At 43.9% G+C, this 16999-nt stretch overlaps 2 protein-coding genes and 1 long non-coding RNA gene across 3 annotated transcripts in view; 1 reads left to right on the top strand and 2 right to left on the bottom strand.

Moving 5' to 3' along the window:
• Positions 1-16999, top strand: part of LOC306983125 (uncharacterized protein) — a 269919-nt gene that overhangs the window by 63735 nt on the left and 189185 nt on the right. The window lies entirely within an intron of this gene.
• The window catches only part of LOC306959889 (polyunsaturated fatty acid lipoxygenase ALOX15B-like), a gene marked incomplete at both ends in the record, with an annotated part of 59030 nt that overhangs the window by 20007 nt on the left and 22024 nt on the right, over positions 1-16999 (bottom strand). The window lies entirely within an intron of this gene.
• LOC306959724 lies at positions 13426-14349 on the bottom strand. Its single transcript, XR_013792641.1, has 4 exons — positions 14271-14349; positions 14029-14147; positions 13588-13894; positions 13426-13486 (listed from the first exon to the last, which is right to left on the bottom strand). It is a non-coding gene; the product is annotated as an uncharacterized lncRNA (long non-coding RNA).

Raw genomic sequence — 16999 nt, 5'->3', positions numbered from 1 at the left:
ATGTCAGGTTTCTCCCATAGAAATGCATTGGAAATGTACTTTCAGGGTAAATGCTCGAAATTCAGTTTGAAAAATAAAAATCACAAATGTTTCCTCTGATCAGAAGAAACACAAACAACCACAACAATCTGACTTTAAAGTGTGACGGCCGAGCCATGAAAAAGTGAGTTTATAATGGGAGTCAATGGGAGAAAATGTGAAAACTCAACTTTACAGAAAAAATAAAAAAGTGTTAAAAACCAAGTTCCTGACCTTTGACCCTTTTCACTCTGTGACGACCGGCCCCTCACTCTGTGACGACCGGCCCCACACTCTGTGACGACCGGCCCCACACTCTGTGACGACCGGCCCCACACTCTGTGACGACCGGCCCCTCACTCTGTGACGACCGGCCCCTCACTCTGTGACGACCGGCCCCTCACTCTGTGACGACCGGCCTCACACTCTGTGACGACCGGCCCCTCACTCTGTGACGACCGGCCCCTCACTCTGTGACGACCGACCCCTCACTCTGTGACGACCGGCCCCTCACTCTGTGACGACCGGCCTCACTCTGTGACGACCGGCCCCTCACTCTGTGACGACCGGCCCCTCACTCTGTGACGACCGGCCCGACACTCTGTGACGACCGGCCCGACACTCTGTGACGACCGGCCCCTCACTCTGTGACGACCGACCCCTCACTCTGTGACGACCGACCCCTCACTCTGTGACGACCGGCCCCTCACTCTGTGACGACCGGCCTCACACTCTGTGACGACCGGCCTCACACTCTGTGACGACCGGCCCCTCACTCTGTGACGACCGGCCCCACACTCTGTGACGACCGGCCTCACACTCTGTGACGACCGGCCTCACACTCTGTGACGACCGGCCTCACACTCTGTGACGACCGGCCTCACACTCTGTGACGACCGGCCCCACACTCTGTGACGACCGGCCCCTCACTCTGTGACGACCGGCCTCACACTCTGTGACGACCGGCCTCACTCTGTGACGACCGGCCTCACACTCTGTGACGACCGGCCCCTCACTCTGTGACACAAAATGAAAACCATTAAAGTGATCAAACTGAATGGGGATGAACATAATGACGACTTTAATCTGTCTCTGAACAGATGCAACAGTCGTGGAAACAAAAGACACTAAAGCTCAATAAAACGTCTAAAGTTATTTACAATATTTATGGTCCGTCGTCTCTTCACTTCCGTTTGATTTGTTTCCATAAATCCTCGTCTCAGAACAATCGCAGTAAAACACAATAATAAAACGATATAACCCTGTCTGTGTGAGCTCTCAGTCGTGCAGGAGTTGTCCTCTAGACGAAGGCTGTTGAGTCTTCATCTGTACTCTGCAGTTTGTTTTGCTTTAGGTGCGAGTACAGCCCCCCCCCCAAACGTGCAACACTTCAACTGCAGAGTCCAGACGACGACTCAAGAACCTGCGTCCTTTAAACAGCGGGTAGATAATAATGATAATAATGATCTAAGGCGCCACCTGCTGGAGCGGGGGCTGCATTGCGCTTTAATCTTTGAAACTCCCAGACTTCTGTTCCATAACGTCGGCACAGAAGGTGGTCGAGACTCGCGCTCTTTTGTGTTGGAAACTTTCAAACGAAGCCTCCCTGGTCCTTCTGCCGCTCCGGGGAGCCGTGGGATCAGGAGAATTCCTACATTTACTTCAGACACATGAATAAATCATCCTAATATAATGTAACAATATATATTTGTGTTTTTATTTTTCCGTAATATGTTATAAGACGTGTGTCCAAGCCCACAAACAGCACAAACGTCACTATGATGCTTTTATAATCTTTTATATGAAGAGATTTCTAACGAGGCTTTGACCCAAATGATCCCAGCTGAAAACATGGGGGTTGTTGATGATTTGCGATGGTTCTGGTTAAATACCAGCGGTTACAGGAAAACCACATGGGGCAGTCTAAAGGGCGACCGGCGGCTTTTTCTAAGATACGCACATATTATTCAAGCATATTTATGGCAGATGTTTCCAAACGTCTGGTCTATAATCCTGCGTACGAAGCTTCAGAACTGTAAAAATGTGTCTGTTTTGAACGTGACAGTAGGGGGCGCTTTAATAGGGGCACAGGTCTGATTTATTCAAACATTCCTTTATAATTGGTGCTTCTTTGAACCCAAATGTTTGTTGATTTATGGGTCGACCTCTAACAGGAGAAGTATCAGGATCACATCTGGTCAAAGGCGACGTCAGTGCGTTCTTCTTCTTCAGGGCGGGCTCTGCGTCTCCTGGCTCTCTGTGCTCTCTCGCGCCCCCTGGTGGCCTGAAACGACACCGCACAAAACAATCACTAACTCGCGCTGCAGTGTGTAACCACGGTAACAAGGAAGCACCGGTTCAGGAAGCGCTCGTACCCGGTGGTAGAAGAAGTACGGGATGAAGTTCAGCGGCATCAGCAGGAGAAGGACCAGCGCTCGCACCAAGGTCTGGAGCTCAGACACTGGAACACACGGGACACACGTCACTAAGGCGGGACGAAGCCCTAAGCCTTTAACCCTGAGCCTTAAGCCTTTAACCTGAGCCCAAAGCCTTTTACCTGAGCCCTAAGCCTTTAACCCTGAGCCCTAAGTCTTTAACCTGAGCCCTAAGCCTTTAACCCTGAACCCTAAGCCTTTAACCTGAGCCCTAAGCCTTTAACCTGAGCCCTAAGCCTTTAACCTGAGCCCTAAGCCTTTAACCTGAGCCCTAAGCCTTTTACCCTGAGCCCTAAGCCTTTTACCCTGAGCCCTAAGCCTTTAACCTGAGCCCTAAGCCTTTAACCCTTAGCCCTAAGCCTTTAACCTGAGCCCTAAGCCTTTAACCTGAGCCCTAAGCCTTTACCCTGAGCCCTAAGCCTTTAACCTGAGCCCTAAGCCTTTAACCCTTAGCCCTAAGCCTTTAACCTGAGCCCTAAGCCTTTAACCTGAGCCCTAAGCCTTTAACCCTGAGCCCTAAGCCTTTAACCTGAGCCCTAATCTAAACCCAATTCTAACCCTGACCCTAAAACCACATCTTGACCCTCAAACAGTCCTTCAAAGAAGTTAGGACCACCCAAAATGTCCTCACTTCACAAACATGTCCTCACTCTCTTAAAAACTCAACCTTTTACTTTCTGTAAAGGCCTGGAAGTAAAAAAGTCAATTCTTCCTTGTGTTTGCGGGGTCTTTCAATACTTTCACTCAAGTCAAATGTCCCTGAGCAGCTTTGAGTTTTATTGAACTATTGCTCAGGTTAAAGTGCGTTTTTAGAGCCTGAGAATCATTAATTCGGCCCAAACGCTGACGAAGTTTAAAAAGTCTAAAGCGTCAAAGGGCCATGACACACTCGCCTGGTCAGACACACGTCTTTCTCCTCACATTTCAAATATATTCAACTATAGTTCAGAAGAAACACACGCTGGAATAAACAGAACAGTTTGGCTAATGATGCGCGGCCACCAGGGGGAGCTGTTTCCCCAATGATGATTCCTGACAGGTGGAAGCGATAGATACAAAATCAAACAGCTCTCGATCGTCCTGTGACAGTGAACTGATGTGTCCGTGAGCGAGAACGGACATTTTCCTCTGACTCTGTGGAGGAATATTTGATCCCCAGAAGGAGAAATGACCCCAGAGCTCTCACATGGACCAATATAACTGTGGGCTTTGTTTCCACCCAGAGGGGGCTCAGCAGGAGTGACTCCCACGTCCACATTAAAGGGACGTGTGAGGAGAAGAGCTGTGTTTGATGCTGAACTCCTGTGTGGTTTTGCTCTGAATTGTGTCCCAGACGGCGCCCCGTACCCCTTACCTCCTGGGTGGATGTAGAGGGAGCTGTTGGAGGTGAAGTTGTGGTCGAACACCTGCAGGAGGTAAACACAGGTGTAGTTCCCTTTGTGGGCGGGGCTCACGTCAGTAAACAGGAAGTGGGCGGAGTGATTGACGGCCGGCAGGGTGAGGTTGAGAGTGGGAGAGAGCAGCTGGAAGGAGCCTCCCGGGTACTGCGGCTCCACGGAGCATTTGACCCGGAAATGTGCCCCCATCTGCACCCAGGCCCCGCCCTCTCCCGGCGACGCCCACTCACCCTCCTGTGCCCACGGCCCCCAGAGCTCGCCCTCTGCCCGCGGAGCCCACACCCCCTCAGACACAGACACCTCCGGGACCTTCAGCAGATCTGAGGAGACAAAGGGGGAGACGCTCAGAGCGTCAGGGAGACCAGGATTTATGTTTCAGTTTGAGGGAAAAACAATAATCCATAAACACTGGTCAGAGAGAAGAAGATCAGATACACAATAACTACTGTACAAGTAAAAGTACTGCGTGATTCACTACTTAAGCCCCGCCTCAACCCAGCACAGCTTCCCCACTTTGGCTTTACCCAAATCTAAAGCTTCAACAGCGACAAAACAGCCACAAAAATCAGATGAAAAAGAACTTTAGAAAAGTGACGACGACTCAGCGAAAAAGAAAAGATAAAGATCAGTTAGTTCTTAGCTTTCAAATGAGGCGTTGCTCTGGCCTATAGGCTGTGATCTCCAGTCCTGAAGCTTTAGATTTGGGTAAAGCCGAGCTGGTGAACATGTGCTGGGTTAAAGCGGGGGGTAAGAGGTTAAATAAAAGTACTCAAGTAAAAGTAAGTGAGTACTCCCCGCCCCGGCCAATGGGAGCAGAGGATTATCTGTGTTCTCCTCTAGGGGGCGTCGCCACATTCAGTGAACTGACTCTGAGCAGAGACTGTGAGAAGAAGAGACTCTGGATTCAAACCAACCTGAACAAACCACGTGGAGGCGGGAAACAGGTGAGTAACCATCATCGAGACAGTCTCTCACAGCAGATCTGTCCTTCACACAGTCAGTCTCGACCCACCACACTTCACTCTCGTTAAACCCGTCTCTCTCTCCTGCAGAAAGAGGTGACCCACAGTCCAGGCCTCGACACACGGCGGCCGCCGCCTCCAGGTCCCAGAGGTCAGAGGTCACCACTGGTCTCCACTCTCCTCCGAGCTCCGCCTCCACCGTCCCCTCACAGCGACTGGCCCCTCCCACCAGCCTCAGCCGCTCTGGACACAAACACAGGTGAGCCCCGCCCCTCTACAGGCCCCGCCCCTGGCCCCGCCCCTTACCTGCACAGGTGAGGTTGAGAGTGGGGCAGGTCTCTGGGCCGGTCCTGGTCCGGGGACAGTCCATCAGCTTAGACTCGTGGCCCTCACAGTGGAACGTCTGGTTCAGAGGAGAGAGCGCCCCCTGGAGGAGAGGAGCCCCACAGCCCAGCTCCCTGCACAGCACCTCTGCACCGCGACGGCCCAAGGCCCCCTCACAGACCCCGGCCCAGGACTGGTTCTGGATCTGAGGAGATCCTGAACACAGGCTCCGCCCCCCGACCAGCCGCGCCTCTGTGTATGAAGATGAGGTCACAGTCTGAGCCGCTCTGCAGGAAGTCTCTCCTTTATGTAGCACCATTCACTCACACCACCTTCACACTGAGACAAGGCGGCTGAAGTGTGGAGCTCATGGACACAATGGCAGTGTGCACCTGCGGGAGGTTCTTCCAGACCAGAGTTTCTTTAGACCTGAGCTTTGCTGTGGGGAGTCCATGTTTGTCCTGCACTGTTTGTTCTGCTGAGTTTGGTTTGATTCTTTTTTAACCCTTTCATTTTCTTACATTCAGCCCCTCCTGTACAAACATGTACACGCCTAAAAACAGCCACAACATTTATACACACTCACAGTTTTTATACTTTTTTTGCATAAATCTCTTGATCTGCTCGATGTCTTTTCAAAACGACCAAACATATAATGGAAAAGTAAAAACATGACTATGTTCTGAGTGATGAACACTGGAGCTGGGCTGTGGTCTTTAGAGCCTTGGATGAGTCAAAGTTGTGACTCATATTGATTTGAAGCTTTAGTGTTTTTTCTTTAGTGACGATTCTTTATGTCTAAATGTTCTTGTTCCCATTGACTTCAATTAGAAACACATTCAGAACTTCCACTTTTCTTTGCTCTCCTGTCTCTGTATAAAAGTCATATATTTATAATGTCAGCATTTCATTTGGAAGAACAAGAGTCGGGTTTGACATTTTGACTGTATTTCTTCAGTTTGGACCTTGTTCCTGTCGTCCAGATCAATGAAATCCTGTTATTTTCCCATGAGGATATAAGGGAGCCATGGCAGAACCTGGACTTTTCTCACATCAAACTTCACATTTTAAATCTCACTGTAATACAGGAAAAAGTCTCATATCTGTGATGTCAGCGTTTCATTTGGAAGAAAAGGAGCTGAACTTCACATTTTCACTGCATTTTAGACTTTTCCACTTTTCTAACATTGTAACAGATGCTGTATCTTCAGTCAGCTCATACTGAAGCTGTGGCCCAGGGGAAACACAGGATTTGTTTGTCTTTGTGTTTTCTATAAAATATATGAATATTTTTTAAAATGAACGAGTGATTTATCGACAATAATGTTTAGTCACAGTCAGTGGTTAGTTTTGAAGCAGAAAACGAGGCCCAGGTTTATAAACCTGAGGAAACAGGAGAATAAATCCAGACGGCAGGTCTTTGTCCACGTTTCTTTGTGTGTCGAGGTCACTTTCAGCTGATCATTCAGATTTTAGCACAAAAAACTCATCACAGATTGAGTGATTTTATGCCTTGTTTCAGTGAGATTTAAAAGTTTCAGTTTTCAGGGTAAATCCATTGGAAATGCCTCATTTCCATTATATTCAACAGGAGAAAATACAGTGATTTTGTTCATGTGCCGACACTGGGAATGAGGTTCAATCTGATGAAACTCTGTCAAAATGTTCAAATTCACTCCTTTTCTTCCAAATGAAACGCTGACTTTGTAAAAAGTGAAGTTTCAAACGGCTCTGGAAGAGCAAAGAAAAACATGTATAATGGAAGTCACTGGGGCTGTTTCAGCCGCTGCCATTTTCACATAAAGAATCGTCCAACACAGAAAAACTATGAATGTCATTAAATCCATTTCACTTAATCTGTGACACAAACACAGACACAGCCTCAGCTCCACATGTGATTATTACAAACATCATCACACTCACGTGTTTTGGAAAAAGTACTTCATGTGATTTATGCAAAAAGAAGTGGAAACAAATCTGTAAAAATGTAGATTTCATGGCTGTTTTTAGGCGTGTACATGTTTGTCCACTAGGGGGCGCATGTGAGCAAAGTTATAAATCTGTCACTACAGAAAAACTACAAATGATTCAAATCCTGTTTTGTTTCATGTTTGGGAGTTTTGAGAAGCTGAAAAGTGATTCTGGAGATTTATGAAAAAAAATGAAAGTGTGTGTTTTTTATAGCAGTTTGAAAAGCATGTACATGTTTGTCCACTAGGGGGCGCACGTGTAGAAAATGCTCCAAAATAAAAGACATGGGAGAAAAATAAACTCTGGATTCAGAGAATTTGGCTCAAAAGAACATTGAGTTTTTTCATCAAATGAAGAAACAAAACATGTCCATTGGGCGACACAGGCTCTGCAGACACGTCTTTATGTGGGAACTTCAGAGACACTTTCATATTTTAAACTTTAGATTGTTTGTTTTGTTTGTAAAACAAGTTAAAAAAGTCATATTTGACTCATTTTCTTATTATTCCAGTTTGCACATCAGATGTATTTTGTAATAACTTTACCCATAATGCATCATTTCTGTATAAATGTGTAAATAATGTGACACATGTTGTGTTTTTAAGTGATGTGTTTAAACATATGTTTCCGCTTGGCCTGCACGGCCTCGTGTTCTTCCTGAAGCACAAACTCAAAACGACCCCCCCCTCAACGACCCCTCCCCCTCTCCCCCAACAACCCCTCCTCCTCTGACCCAACGACCCCCCCCCCCATCCCCCTCTGACCCAACGACCCCTCCCCCTCCCCCTGAATTCTGGCTCAAATACTTTGACTTTCACTGAAAGTACTTATGAAAGTAGGTACTTGAATACTTTTACTTCAGTAAAGTATTTGCTCCTGTGGCTGGTCGCCATGGTTGCTGCCCTTTAAGTCCCTGAAAACTATGAGTAGGATTATTTATGACTGTGGTGTTTCAGACTCACCTGAACAGGTCAGATCCAGACTGAAGAGAGAGAGATCAGTGTCAGAGCGAAAACAGCTGATCAGTGAAGAGTCGACACAGAAGTCAGTAGAGAGAGAAATGGCTTCTCTGACTGAAACTCTTTTGTTCTTCTGACTCACAACTGACCCACAATCCAGCTCCAAACACACTCTGTTTACAAGCCACAGAGGGGTGTACCCTGGACCCACATCAGTCCAGTCCTGTCCCGCCCTCTGCACCTGCAGCCGCCCCTGACACCGACTCTGACCATCGACCAACCTCAGACTGAACGACTCTGAAACAACAGGCAGTGGCACAATGGTTAGTGTGTGTGTGAGGAGAGAGAGAGAGAAGTGTGAGGAGAGAGAGAGAAGTGTGAGGAGAGAGAGAGAGAAGTGTGAGGAGAGAGAGAGAGAAGTGTGAGGAGGAGGAGAGAAGTGTGAGGAGGAGGAGAGAAGTGTGAGGAGAGAGAGAGAGAAGTGTGAGGAGAGAGAGAAGTGTGAGGAGGAGGAGAGAAGTGTGAGGAGAGAGAGAAGTGTGAGGAGAGAGAGAAGTGTGTGGAGAGAGAGAGAAGTGTGAGGAGGAAGAGAGAAGTGTGAGGAGAGAGAGAGAAGTGTGAGGAGAGAGAGGAGGAGGTGCCTCTAAAGTCTGTCTAGTTTAATATTAGATCCAAATAATTGTACAGTGTCTGTTGCTGTATTAAGAAAGTGTTAAGAAACATCATTTTTTATTTGTATTTAACAGGAGTAACACCACATGTGTCCAGTAGAGGGCGCTGCAGGATCAGCTGTGAATGCACCTCCTCTTGTGAAACAGCAGGGCAGCTGTGGCTACAGTACTGGAGCCTTTTTGTTACACCTGTACCGTGATGTTGGACCATGAACAGTTGTCATAATCAAATATAAAGTGATGTCAGATTTGAAGGTGTTTTTGAAACAAAGTCAGACTGATGTGTGAGTCCATTATCGGTCAGAACAAGAACGTCCTCATTATGAAGTTATTACTTTCCTCAAAAGCCTGGACTCTTTAAATCCCTATTTACAACCACACAAACATGGAGCCTTGACCTTTGACCCCTCATGTTCAACTGCCGGAAAAACATTGTAGATTCATATTTTTTCAAACTTTTGTCACACAATGATAATAATCCACTTCAGTTGTGCAAAAAACGACCAAAGTCTGAAAAAATATCCAAAGCCACAACGCAACAACTTAACAAAAGCCAAAACACAACAACTTAACAAAAGCCAAAACGCAACAACTTAACAAAAGCCAAAACACAACAATTTAACGAAAGCCACAACGCAACAACTTAACAAAAGCCAAAACACAACAACTTAACAAAAGCCAAAACGCAACAACTTAACAAAAGCCAAAACAAAACAACTTAACGAAAGCCAAAACACAACAACTTAACAAAAGCCAAAACACAACAACTTAACAAAAGCCAAAACACAACAACTCTGGATTCAGAGAATTTGGCTCAAAAGAACATTGAGTTTTTTCATCAAATGAAGAAACAAAACATGTCCATTGGGCGACACAGGCTCTGCAGACACGTCTTTATGTGGGAACTTCAGAGACACTTTCATATTTTAAACTTTAGATTGTTTGTTTTGTTTGTAAAACAAGTTAAAAAAGTCATATTTGACTCATTTTCTTATTATTCCAGTTTGCACATCAGATGTATTTTGTAATAACTTTACCCATAATGCATCATTTCTGTATAAATGTGTAAATAATGTGACACATGTTGTGTTTTTAAGTGATGTGTTTAAACATATGTTTCCGCTTGGCCTGCACGGCCTCGTGTTCTTCCTGAAGCACAAACTCAAAACGACCCCCCCCTCAACGACCCATCCCCCTCTCCCCCAACAACCCCTCCTCCTCTGACCCAACGACCCCCCCCCATCCCCCTCTGACCCAACGACCCCTCCCCCCCTCTCCCCTCCCCCTCCCCCTGAATTCTGGCTCAAATACTTTGACTTTCACTGAAAGTACTTATGAAAGTAGGTACTTGAATACTTTTACTTCAGTAAAGTATTTGCTCCTGTGGCTGGTCGCCATGGTTACTGCCCTTTAAGTCCCTGAAAACTATGAGTAGGATTATTTATGACTGTGGTGTTTCAGACTCACCTGAACAGGTCAGATCCAGACTGAAGAGAGAGAGATCAGTGTCAGAGCGAAAACAGCTGATCAGTGAAGAGTCGACACAGAAGTCAGTAGAGAGAGAAATGGCTTCTCTGACTGAAACTCTTTTGTTCTTCTGACTCACAACTGACCCACAATCCAGCTCCAAACACACTCTGTTTACAAGCCACAGAGGGGTGTACCCTGGACCCACATCAGTCCAGTCCTGTCCCGCCCTCTGCACCTGCAGCCGCCCCTGACACCGACTCTGACCATCGACCAACCTCAGACTGAACGACTCTGAAACAACAGGCAGTGGCACAGTGGTTAGTGTGTGTGTGAGGAGAGAGAGAGAGAAGTGTGAGGAGAGAGAGAGAAGTGTGAGGAGAGAGAGAGAGAAGTGTGAGGAGAGAGAGAGAGAAGTGTGAGGAGAGAGAGAGAAGTGTGAGGAGGAGGAGAGAAGTGTGAGGAGGAGGAGAGAAGTGTGAGGAGAGAGAGAGAGAAGTGTGAGGAGAGAGAGAAGTGTGAGGAGGAGGAGAGAAGTGTGAGGAGAGAGAGAAGTGTGAGGAGAGAGAGAAGTGTGTGGAGAGAGAGAGAAGTGTGAGGAGGAAGAGAGAAGTGTGAGGAGAGAGAGAGAAGTGTGAGGAGAGAGAGGAGGAGGTGCCTCTAAAGTCTGTCTAGTTTAATATTAGATCCAAATAATTGTACAGTGTCTGTTGCTGTATTAAGAAAGTGTTAAGAAACATCATTTTTTATTTGTATTTAACAGGAGTAACACCACATGTGTCCAGTAGAGGGCGCTGCAGGATCAGCTGTGAATGCACCTCCTCTTGTGAAACAGCAGGGCAGCTGTGGCTACAGTACTGGAGCCTTTTTGTTACACCTGTACCGTGATGTTGGACCATGAACAGTTGTCATAATCAAATATAAAGTGATGTCAGATTTGAAGGTGTTTTTGAAACAAAGTCAGACTGATGTGTGAGTCCATTATCGGTCAGAACAAGAACGTCCTCATTATGAAGTTATTACTTTCCTCAAAAGCCTGGACTCTTTAAATCCCTATTTACAACCACACAAACATGGAGCCTTGACCTTTGACCCCTCATGTTCAACTGCCGGAAAAACATTGTAGATTCATATTTTTTCAAACTTTTGTCACACAATGATAATAATCCACTTCAGTTCTGCAGAAAACGACCAAAGTCTGAAAAAATATCCAAAGCCACAACGCAACAACTTAACAAAAGCCAAAACACAACAACTTAACAAAAGCCAAAACGCAACAACTTAACAAAAGCCAAAACACAACAATTTAACGAAAGCCACAACGCAACAACTTAACAAAAGCCAAAACACAACAACTTAACAAAAGCCAAAACGCAACAACTTAACAAAAGCCAAAACAAAACAACTTAACGAAAGCCAAAACACAACAACTTAACAAAAGCCAAAACACAACAACTTAACAAAAGCCAAAACACAACAACTTAACAAAAGCCAAAACACAACAACTTAACAAAAGCCACAACACAACAACTTAAAAAAAGCCAAAACACAACAACTTAACAAAAGCCAAAGCACAACAACTTAACAAAAGCCAAAACACAACAACTTAACAAAAGCCAGAACACAACAACTTAACGAAAGCCAAAACGGAAGTTACCGGTCAAAAAGGAAGTCACCGTAAGTCGGACTGCAATTGCCGAAGTACCGGCATATTATGAGCACCAGTGGAAGAGGATTTTGAAAGAAGTTGGAAAACTAAGTTATAGTAAGCTATTGCTTTGTAACCATGGTCTATGCCACTTTCTACTGGCTTAAATAATGACTATTGCACTTTTCAAAATCATTCGTTGTACAGTTATCCTTTTCCTGCCGCAAATGTCAGGTTTTCTGTGATGCATGATATTAGTGCATGGATAATATTAAAGCTGCGTAAGAGGATCAATGACAGATTAATTATTAGTTATTTTAAGCCAGACGTAAGTGCTAAATTGTGGTTGTCTTTGTCACCAGGATATGTTTTGTCCAATTTGTGGGGTGAGCCTTCAAACCGTTGAGCCCTGCTGTGGCTCATGTGGCAGAAATATTGAGTTTTTACGGATTTTTCAACACGATGAAGGTTTTGGTCTAGGATGTGTTATTCTGAAATATTATCATCGATATAATAATTGTTTGAGTCTTACTTTGCAGTACAGTTACTGGTAACGATTAAATATTTTGTATCTTGTGTCAGATTTTGTATTATATCTGAAGCAGACAGCTGCTCCACCCTAAAACCAGATAGTCATGATCTATGTTACTTCATAAACATAATGTAAATGATAGCAGATGAAACTAAACACAATAAAATCCACAGTTGTTGAGAGGGTGAGTTGTTTCTTACTTTGTTTCTTCTAGAGTCTCATGGCTTTTATTGGAACTGTCCACATGTTTAACTTCTTTATCCTCTTTATCCTCGATCCCAATGGGTGAATACAATTCAGTGTATTTTCTGATAAATTAACACAAACAATTATATTCTAGGGATTTTCAAATAAATAAGATTTGTGACTTGAAGAGTGAGGATCATTACATGTAACTTGTAGCTTCCATCACATTCATTGCTGTTCCTTGGTCCATTTGTGAGTTGGAAGGTGAGTTCTAATGCACAAAACATGATGTTAGCAAAAACAGTCAACTTACAAATTATGTCATTTTCTACATCATGTAGACCGCTAAATCAGTGTGACATAACTAATTGTGCAAAAGAACATTTGTTTGTCGTTATATTTTATGACAACAGAATCATAATTGTTTTTATTGCCATCATTGGTGAACAGGTTCACACACTACGAATTTTTTTTTCAGTTCAGTCGTGCAACATGAAACATAAAACATAACATTACAAGGTAACAACACACAATGTTAAGGAACTACATATTACCAGAGCTGTTAAATCAGTGTGTGATTGTCCATCATCAGTTGCACTATTCAAGGCGGGTTCCAATATCTGGGGATAATAAAAGTTTTAGTGTGGTACTTCAGATAACATTAACAAACTATGGCAGAAATAATAATATATACATATTTAATTGTAATACCCTGCCATTCAGTATGGCACGTTAAACACATTAGCGGAAATGGTCATTTCATTTTTTATTTGGAAAATGCAAGCATTAAAGTGTCAATTTTGAAATACAAGCATGGGGAAAAACATTTATACCATTGTATCGAACTCTGCATCACTACTGCTCATAATGATCACCTCTGGATCTGACTCCTCGGAATCTGTGGTGGCCTCCTGAGCTGTGAAATACAAGATCAGATGTGGACAATTATTTTAAACCAATGAACCGATACCAGAGTGCGCCTCTAGATTGGCAATTAGTCTCAGGTTAACTCACAACAGGTCATGAAATCTTCAGCTGTACAAATGTACACAGTGATGCGTTGGTACGTCTTCCCTATTGCCTCCTTGTAGTCTTTAACAGAGAATGGGGTGTTTGTTCCTGGTATATTTACTAGCTTTGTACCATCAGGATACACCAGAAAGTGGGGACCGGGGGGCAGATTTTTGTTGAAGGCCTTCAATTTTTGCAGTGCTATATTGTGCAATTCTTCTGCATCTGAGCCTGGTTTGAGTGAAACGGGGAGTGTCATTCCTCTCATTGGACTCAGGACTCCATCTTTCACCCGCATATGGCCTACTGAAATCTACAGAGAAACAACAAAAGAAGGCTACCGTAAAGCAGCCCAGTGATTTATAACATTTATACTACACACTACCAATGCATGTTGAGGTTGATAAGCTGCAAGTTCATCAACCTACAAAAACAAAGAGAAGTTACCTTCACAAGGTTTTCTTTTGGCTGTTCTTTTTTCTTTTTGAAACACAATTGCCTCTCCTTCTCTTTTAAAGTCCTGAAATTCCGGAATGACTCCAGTGCCCCCTCTTCTTTTATGCCTCCTGCATCAAACAGAGGCAAACAACTCTCATCAGAGCGAATTTAAGAATCAATGAGGAATCTGAGAGAGGTACAACATACAACACATTTGTCTCAAGTATCATGTAGAAAAATTGTTTCATTACCCTGTCTTGTGCCAGGTTTTTGGACATCACGCAGGAATGATATATTCTTTCCACACGAACTACAGAATTTTGTTTCGGGCTTTAACCCCGTACCGCAAAAACGACAATACATTGTCATCTGTAAGGTGAGGGGACACTGATCATTGTCGCGAAGTTCCAATGCACGTTGCAATTGTTTGACAGCGTTAAACTTCGTAACATTAGCTCAATGCCCAAGTCATTGCGGTACAAATTAGTTGAACCTAACAATAGTCATTATTTAAGCCAGTAGAAAGTGGCATAGACCATGGTTACAAAGCAATAGCTTACTATAACTTACTTTTCCAACTTCTTTCAAAATCCTCTTCCACTGGCGCTCATAATATGCCGGTCCGTCGGCAATTGCAGTCCGACTTACGGTGACGTCCTTTTTGACCGGTAACTTCTGTTTTGGCTTTTGTTAAGTTGTTGTGTTGTGGCTTTCGTTAAGTTGTTGTGTTTTGGCTTTTGTTAAGTTGTTGTGTTTTGGCTTTTGTTAAGTTGTTGTGTTGTGGCTCAAAGTTGTTGTGATGTGGCGTTTGTATTAGCTGTTTTAGCATTTGCATTTGTTGTGACCCTTCTCGGCCACCGTAACTTGAACACATCACACTCGTAGTTTCCTCTTATTTACTATGTTACAAAAGCACTTGAACTCATCACACTCGTAGTTTCCTCTTATTTACTATGTCACAAAGCACTTGAACTCATCACACTCGTAGTTTCCACTTATTTACTACGTCACAAAGCACTTGAACTCATCACACTCGTAGTTTCCTTTTATTTACTACGTCACAAAGCACTTGAACTCATCACACTCGTAGTTGAGCAGCACCGACGGGACAAAGAAAAACAAAATGGCTCCGATCAGAGGAAGGCGGAGGCGGAAACGGAGCTTTGAAAGTCACATTAAAGCTGATTTAGAACTCATGACGTGTAAAAGATACAAAACTGAGTTTTGTATCTTTTTAAAGTAAATTGCTGATCTCTGCACCGAAGAGCACCAAAGTTAGATTTGTGAAAAAACAAGGATATCCAAGCAGCGCTCCTGCATGTTATAGTTTGTTGAACCCCAAAGGATACATAGGGATCATCCTAAGCTGGAGCTGCTCCGTTCATTGAACGTTGGAATTACTCACCATTCATCTAAAATGGCTACAAATTATTTCTCCTACTCTAACGAAGAAGGTGAGCGCGTCATTGTTCCGGATACTTTACTCAATCAAAGTCCCTCAAAGCCACAGGAAGCTAAAAAGCTATTTCTGGACTTGAAGAAGGCTTCTGAAAAAGACCTGAAGCTACAACTTCACATGACCACTTTGTCAGATTACTGGCGTGAAAGGATGATACCACGGGGACTGAGAATAAAGAAATGTCCATCATTTGGTGCAGATGATAAAGAATTCCGGAACAAGTGGGAGGCCATCTTGAATAAATGCTCCTTCGACCTCATGCTTCTGCTGATAGAAGAGGCAAAAAAAGCAGCAAACACTAACACAGAATGAAATTGCCAAAATGAAAGAAGAAGTCTCTTTGCAATTTCCAGAACAACAAATAGCTTTTGAAACAGAAATAAAAGAAGGACTGGCAAAGCTACAGAAAGAACTTAGACAAGCTAAATTGGCTAAGTTTAAAAGAGACCAATCTGACTATAATGAAGATAAAGTTTACAAATGGAAGACTACTGACCAGAGATACTCTAAAACAAAAACACAAAGACAAAGGACTGTCTCATTTCAACTTCCAAGCAGTGAAGATGATTACTCTGGAACAGAGGACCAGCCCTCAAGCAGTTTTTTAGAGTCAAATCCAAGAAGAGAGGACAGAACTCGCAGACGCCAAAATGGAGGACCAGACGAGGCCGGAGGAAGTCAAAGAAACACACCAAATCGGCGCACACATACCAGAAGTCAGTCCAGGATGAACAAGTAATCAATGTTTCTAATACCCAACTGACATCGAGCCACATTGCTGTGTTATCTAAAGGACTTACATTTGCTCCAACAAATAAAACCAAAGAGTTTCAAACAAAAGTAGACTTGTTTAAATTCCATCGCAGTCTTCAGTTAAAACTATGGTATCATACAAATCCTAATCAGGCCGCCCTTCGCTCTGGGACACACCATAGTACTACAAGGATATTTAAGCCCAAATCAAAATGTATGCCTAATATTTGTAATCCAACTTTAAGTGCATTTTAGTCACCCACAACCTATCTTTTGAAGAAAAAGAGGCATTAAATTGGTTGTCTACAAATGAAGATATAGTAATTAAACGGGCGGACAAGGGAGGAGCGTTGGTTGTTTGGGGGAGGGATCAGTACATCACAGAGGCTATGAGACAGCTGAACAACTGTGAGCACTACATCCCACTGCAGTCAAACCCACTACCACAACTCCAGTCTGAGCTAATGGAACTCCTCACACATGCTGAAAATGAAGACTGGATTACAAAACAAGAATATGACTTCCTTTTATGCAAAAATCCACGTATCCCGTCATTTCATAAATTTTCATATTAAAAGCTATGTGTCTACTCTGCCATCTTTTAGTCAGGACAGTACACAAGTCCTGAATAAACTTAAAGACATTAAGAATATTGGCTCTGGATATTTAGTAACGATGGATGCAGAATCGCTCTACACTAATATTGAACATGAAGATGGAGTTACGGCTCTCACACACTATCTAAATAAGAGATCTTCTGAGGAGATG

Source organism: Gobius niger (assembly GCF_951799975.1).
Source record: "Gobius niger genome assembly, chromosome: 2".
Taxonomy (NCBI): Eukaryota; Metazoa; Chordata; class Actinopteri; order Gobiiformes; family Gobiidae; genus Gobius; species Gobius niger.
Note: the sequence above shows the minus strand (reverse complement) of the source record. Positions and strands in the feature narration are given on the sequence as shown.